The sequence below is a fragment of the Palaemon carinicauda genome, chromosome 26 (assembly GCF_036898095.1).
Source record: "Palaemon carinicauda isolate YSFRI2023 chromosome 26, ASM3689809v2, whole genome shotgun sequence".
NCBI lineage: Eukaryota > Metazoa > Arthropoda > Malacostraca > Decapoda > Palaemonidae > Palaemon > Palaemon carinicauda.
The window spans coordinates 74839842-74847341 of record NC_090750.1 but is presented as its reverse complement, the minus strand read 5'-3'; positions in this window follow the sequence as shown (position 1 = coordinate 74847341).

Here is a 7500-nt window from a genome sequence, read left to right as displayed (position 1 = left end):
CTGGAAGAAAAGCTCCTTCAGATCAAAGAAGAAAACAAACACCTGAAGAAATATGCTGATGAAATGGCCCAAAGGAATGATGACTTGAATAACCAGGTGATGAGTCTGACGGCTCACTTGGCTGAGAGCAATTGCCGACTCGTTCAGCTACAGACTGTAGCAGATAGTATGCACAAGAATCTGTGTAAAGTGACTGAAGAAAAGATGGAGATGGAAGAAATCATCCAGGCACAAGCCAAGACAATCAACCGATGCAAGGATGACAAGGAAGAGCTGCAGCAGAAAGTTCAAGATCTACAAAAAGAAGTAAGATTCCTTTCTCAAGCGAAGCAAAATCTGGAATGCCAGCTTCAAGAAAAAGACACCAGACTCCGGAAACAGAATGCGTTGCTGCAAGAGAGAGACGGTCGTCTTCAGGAGATGGAAGAGAAAGCCAACGCCATCGATCGAGAATATAATGGACTGCAAGATAAGCTGCGGCAGCTACAACGAGAGAAGGAACAGTGTCTCCGTGACCTTGAAAACGTCAAGATGCAGAAGAAACAACAAGAGGAAACAAACACAAGACTCCAACAACAAATCTCTCTTCTCATGAGATGGCGCGAAGGTGTGGCCTTTGGCCTGAGGAAAACTGACGACCAGCTCGTCAATGGGGCTCCATAGCAAGGAACAAAGTTTCATTTTAAGTTTTTAAAGGAATGATCATTCTTAGTATGTTGAAATTTGTTTTGTGAATATATAAAAGGAACTATTTGTAATAAATGTTTGTATTTATTTTTCTGTTTCAATAACCACAGAAATTTGATTTGAGTGCCCATTTGACTATAATTTGCAAATGACCCAATCATCATCATAAAAACTATGTATTGCATTGCGAACTTGATAACGCAATAATCTAAAATTTGGTTCTTATTGTGATGATATCAAACAAAAATTCTTATTTGAAGAATATACAAAAACAGACATCCATATTCAAATTTGTTTGTTTTCTTCCTTTTCACAAAAGGACATCGTAAGTTTTACCTCTAAGCTGAAAAAATCAAGAATTTTATTTTTCCAAAATTTTCAAATCTTTTCATAATGTTTCCTTGAAGAAGAATCAGTTATTAAAAGTCGTTAATGGTTATTTTAATTAGTGGCTGATGACTTTTCGTGGAGGTAAGAGGATTTAGAACTGCTGGATCTATGAAGACGCTTGATGATATCCAGGCCATGTTGTCAAGCAACGGGGCCGGGGAGACCCATCGCTTTCTAAAGAGCAACTGACGAGAAAATCAGTTGTTGCTTTTTGTAGTAAAAGTCAAATGACGAAGGTCAGCGAGATGGGAAAAAAGCAAGTGGGAAGGGAAGTAAAATTAAAGGCTAAAAAGTGGGTGCAGATCGGTTAATCTGATATTATGAAGATTTCCTAAATTTATATAGGCGCCTACTTTTTAACCTTTTATTTTCGTTCAGGTTCAGGTTCTAGGGTGAGGCATAGCCTTTACAACGGCGCCTCTGTGTCTTTTAGTTTTGTGTGTTCCTTATTTTCACTAGTTTTTCTCTTTTCATCCACATTTGTTGTAGTATACTTTTCTTATTTTCAATATTCTCTTCACAAAAAAGGAATTTTCCAACTGTTTGTGCACTATCTTCTTCGTATGGTTGTTGAAGCTCAATTGCTTTTATTCTTATATCACTAAACTGTGGACAATATAATATAAAGTGGTTAGCATTTTCTTCTACATCACAGAATACACAATTTATATTTCCATCTTGGTGTCTGTTTCTTATATTCAAGCCCAATGAGTTTGTCCTTGCTCTGAATAATAAAATTGACGAAAATGTATTGTCATACACTTCCTCCTCCTTGATTTCACTTTTCCAGTTTTTATACAAAATTAAACTCTCCTTACACTCCATTTCACTCTTCCATTTGCTTGTGTCCCATTCTCTTGTTCTCTTCTTTATGTCCTCTTTCGTACATCTCTTGACTTCTCTCATCGCCATCCCACATTCTTTAGCATACTTCTTCACATGCATCCACCACTTCCTCTCTTTTTCTTCCATATCATTGACTATTGCTGTAAGTAGGTCCTTTTCTCCCTTAAAAATGCTATTAAGGTACCTCAGCTTACCATCCATTACCCTTGTTTTCATAGCAGATGCTCCTACATCCCCTCTCAAGGCTACAATTGCTGTATTCTTTAAAGCCCCTAACATCCTTCTATACACTCCATTCTCTATTCTCTGCAACTTTTCTATTTCCGTTTCCGTTAAGTTAATCACATTTGTTCCATATAATATAGAAGGTAGTGCTACACTTTTCCAGTATGTTTTCCCTATCAGTATCTTATTACAACTTTTTTCTATGATCGAATATGTAAGATTGGCTAGCTTTTGTGCCTTAACTATCATTTCACTTTTCTGTGTTTTGAACATATTCCTACCATCATCTACCTTGATACCTAGGTATTTAATATTGCTTACTACTCTTATTCCCTCTATATTATCTGGTTTCTCCTTCATATTATATATAAGTACGCTACTTTTGTCTCTATTTATGTCTAAACCACACTGCTTTCCTATATCTATCACTTTCCTTATGTTTAATTCAGCATCCTCTATATTCTCAGCAAGCACTAGGACATCATCAGCAAAAAATAATACTAATAGCTTTATAATATCATTTTTAAAACCATTACCTTCCTTTTCTACATGTTTTATAATCTGATAAGTAATTAATTTGAATAATGTTGTAGAGGCAGTACAGCCTTGCTTTATTCCACTACTTACGCTCAATTTTTGTTCTACTCTTTCCCCTATGTCTAACGTAGTCGAGTCTCCCACATACACTTCAGCTATAGAGTTAATTATACTAGTATGTACTTTGTATTGCTTTAATGTTTCTATCAGTGCTTCCCTTTTTATGGAATCGAAAGTTTTTTTGAAATCTAAAGAGGCCACTATGAGTTTTTTCTTATTTTTGAAAGTTTCTTCGACCATGTATTGTAAGATGAATATATTATCCTCAATCCTTCCTCCTTCTGTAAATCCCGCTTGACTATCCTCTATGGCATTATTACTTTTTAAATGCCTTTCTATTTCATCCTTGATAAAAGCCATGTATATTTTATATGATACATTTGTGAGAGCTATAGGTCTCAATTCCTTTGCTGTTGGCTTGTTTTTCTTTTTTAACATTTTTGTTCTGGATTCTTTCCAGCTTTTGGGTTTTTCTTTGCTGGCTAGTTCCTCTTTGTAGCAGTTCACTAGTGTATTCTTGCATATATCACTCATCATCATTGCTTTGTAGTAGTCTGGCTTTAGTCCATCTGGCCCAGCTGCTTTACCTTTCTTTAGACGTTTTAAGCATTTTTCTAATTTACCTTTACTCATTTCAGCGGCGGGCATGGGTTTAATTATTCCTTCGACATTAAGTACAGCATCGTAATGCTCCCTTAGATGTTCAGGTATACTATATTCATTTACAGTTATAATGTCGTTTTCTCTTCTCAAATTATCCAGGTATTCACTCTCCTCCTCCTCATTCCAGATCTCTGTTATTCTATTTTCATGTGTGTTGTAGACTGTTTTCCAAAATTTTACTAATTCTTCTTTAGCCTCTTCATCAGATAGTTTATTTCCTCTCTCCATATAATTGTATTCCCTCGCTTTTTATTTCTTTGCTATTTCTTAATTTGTTTATGTTTTCCCATAGTTTATTGTTTTTATCATCTCTTATCTCCCTGGTCTTCTTTTTCTCATATAACGTTATGCTCTCTTTCACCAGTATTTGTACTTCTTTCTTCTTATGATTGTATTTTTCTTCTAATTCTTTTTTTATCCTAATATCTTTTTCATTTCTCTTTTTTCTATTAAGTTCCTTTCTTTCCTTAATCTTTCTTCTTATTTCCTCGGTTACCCAAGGTTGTTCTTTGGTCTTCCCTTCATTTGTTACCCTTCACCTATATGTTTTAGCCAAATGTTCTTGTTTCATTTCTGCCATTATTATGTTTAGCTCATCAATGTTTTTTACATCCTTGCTGACAAGTTTTCTCTCTATAGATTTCACATATTCGTCTATATCTTTTGCGTCACTGCTATAATATGTAATTTCTTCCCACTTCCCTTTATTGTAATTATTTTCGCTATTTGTTTTTGCTTCCAATTCTACTGTTATTAAGTTGTGATCTGATATATCTAATACTGTTTTATCTTCATCTATTTCCATACATTTAAATTGTTTATATAGCATATTATTTGCAAGTACAAAATCAATAGCACTATGCTGATCTTGTCTATTCCACGCGTATAGTCCTGAGCACCTTTCATCTCCATTTAATAGAGTTAGGTTGTGGTTACCCATCCAATCTAGCACCATTTCCCCATTTCTGTCTACTTGTTGGTGCCCAAGAAATCCCACGTGGCCGTTAAAATCCCCCATAACTAGCAAAGGTGTTGTTTCTCCTGCTTTTTGTATTAATTTTTCACATTCCACTTTCAATTCTTGATCTCTTTTTCTATCTTCTTCTGTATTTCCTGCTGCGAAATATACCAGTATTATCAGGAATACTAAGTTGTGGATTTTGCACTGTACCATTATTATATCGCTATGTTTGGTTTCTATTTCCTCTGCTTCAGTGATGTTATTGTTTTTAAAAATTAACATTAACCCTCCACCCTTTTTGTCTTTAAAATCCCTTCTTTTTTCTAACTTTAACAGACCTTTACTCAGCTGTATTTTATCTATTTTTTGGTGCGTTTCTGTCAAACAAAATATATGAACTTTATTTGTGTTCATCTCGTTTTCTATTTCTATTAATTTCTGCTTGGTTAGTGCTTGGATATTTAACAGGCATATTCTTATACATTGGCTAACTTTTTTGTCTGAATTTATACCTTTCCTAATTCGCTCTGCTTGCGTTTGCTTCTTGACGAAAATTGTCGTTTCTTACTAGTTCTCCTCTCTTTATGTACCACCCCTGTTCTCCATTTTCTTTTTTCTCTCTCAATTCCTCTAGCAACTTCCTTTCTTTTTCCCTTTCCCTAAAAGTGAGGTCAGGTGCAATGAAAACTTGTCTCAACTCCTCTTTTGTTGATTTCCTGAGGCGTTTGCCCCTTGCAATTATTCCCCATTTTTCCTTAGTGCTTTTAAGCTTAACTAGCAGGGGCCTTGGTTTTTGTCTTTGTCCTTGTTCCTCTCTCTCTTCCCTTGGTTTGCCTAACCTACCCACTTCTTCAATTTCCACATCATTCATTCCTAACTCGACATTAATCAAACTCCCACATATATCAAAATCATCTCTCAGCTTTTCATTATTATCAACTTTTGTACTTTCTTTTATATTGAAAATTACTATATTGTTTTTCTTTTTCTCCTTTTCCCTTATTTCTATCATCTCTGCCCTGACTTCCTCCCTAACTTCTTCTCTTGTCAGCTGACCTGTTCCTATCATATTATTATCCACCAAGGACCTAATCTCCTTTTTTAACTCATCTACCGTATCCTGCAGCCCTATGAAATTATCCCTGAGCTCATCATACTGTTTCCTAAGTTTCTTGTTTTCTGCCTTCAAGTTTTTGAAATCCCCCCTGCACCTACTACAGAACCATCGGGCATGTTTAGATTCACTGATTTTCTTAAATTCACTCCTTTCTAATTGACCACAGCCTATGTGAAACCATACATCACACAAATCACATTCTATCGCTTCTTGGTTTGATCTAACCCCTTTTTTGCACCATCCGCAGTCGTTTGGACCAGCCATCCTTTCTTCATGGTCAGAGTCACTTGAATATTCTTCCTCTCCTTTTCCCCCTTTCACTTCCTTCCTTCTCACACTCACACCCACTGCACCTTTCACTGATTCTCTCTTAGGCACCATGTTTAATATATTTTGAGCTTGGTTATGTTATGTTATTCTAGCGGCTTTATAATTATCAGAACACACGTGTTTACACTTTGTCTTTTTCCATCTCACAAACCATCCTCTTTTCCCTTTTACTACAAATACTGAAAGCTGACTCCCCCTGCGTTCTCTTCGGAAGCGAAGGGTCTCCCCGGTACCAATGCTTGGCATCATATCACGAACTTCATAATCCGTCTTCATCACCAATTAGTTCCAGCAGTTCTGAATCCTCTTAAATCCACGAACAGTAAGCAGCGACTAATCGGAATAACCAGTAACGATTTTAAATAACTAATTCTTCTTCAAGGAAACATTATGAAAAGATTTGAACATTTTGGAAAAGCAAGACTTGATTCTTTCAGTTTAGAGGTAAAACTTACGATGTGCTTTTGAAAAAATTAAGAAAAAAAAAAAGAGATGCGCATGCCTGTATTTGTATATTCTTCAAATAAAATATAAACAATTTTAGAACTTTTGTGTTTAATACCTGTAGAATAAGATACCATATTTTACATCAGTGTTATAAAGTTCACAATTCAATGCAATTTTCATGACGGTGATTGGGTCATTTCTGAATAAATATGGTCAAGTGGGAGCAAAAAGCAGAGACTTTTCTGTGGTTAATGAAACAGAAAAATAATCAATATAATTTATTATAAATGATTTAGTTCCTTTTATATATACTGTATACAAAACAAATAAAATACTATGAATGAATATTCCTATGAGAACTTGAAATGAAACTTTGATCCTTTCTATGAAGCCCCATCAAAGAGCTGTTGATCAGTCTCCATCAGGCCAAAAGCCACACCTTGGCGCCATCTCATGAGAAGAGAGATTTGTTGTTGGAGTCTTGTGTTTGTTTCCTCTTGTTGTTTCTTCTGCATCTTGATGTTTTCAAGGTCACGGAGACATTGTTCCTTCTCTCGTTGTAGCTGCTGCAGCTCATCTTGCAGTCGATTATTTTCTCCATCAATGGCGTTGGCTTTCTCTTCCATCTCCTGAAGACGACCGTCTCTCTCTTGCAGCAAAGCATTTTGATCCCGGAGTCTGGTGTCTTTTTCTTGTAGCTGGCATTCCAGATTTTGCTTCGCTTGCGAAAGCAATCTTACTTCTTTTTGTAGATCTTGAACTTTAAACTGCAGCTCTTCCTTGTCATTCTTGCAACGGTCGATTGTCTCAGCTTGTGACTGGATGTGTTTTTCCATCTCCATCTTTTCTTCAGTCAATTTACACAGATTCTTGTGCATCTTATCCGCATCAGTCTGTAGCTGAATGAGTCGGCAATTGCTCTCAGCCAAGTGAGCTGTCAGACTCATCACCTGGTTATTCAAGTCATCATTTCTTTGGGCTACTTCATCAGCATATTTCTTCAGGTCTTTGTTTTCTTCTTTGATCTGAAGGAGCTTTTCTTCCAGTTCAGCTTTAGACCTTTCATAAGCCGACATCTGCTTTTCCAAAAGATTCTTCTGATCCTCGAGGCAACGGATCTTGTCTTTCAAGGCTTGATGCTCCAACTGCTGCTTTGTAAATCTTAAGATATTCCCCACCTCTTCTTTCTGCTTCTTACAATCCTCTGTTTCTTTCAACTTGCGCTCCAGCTCCTGAA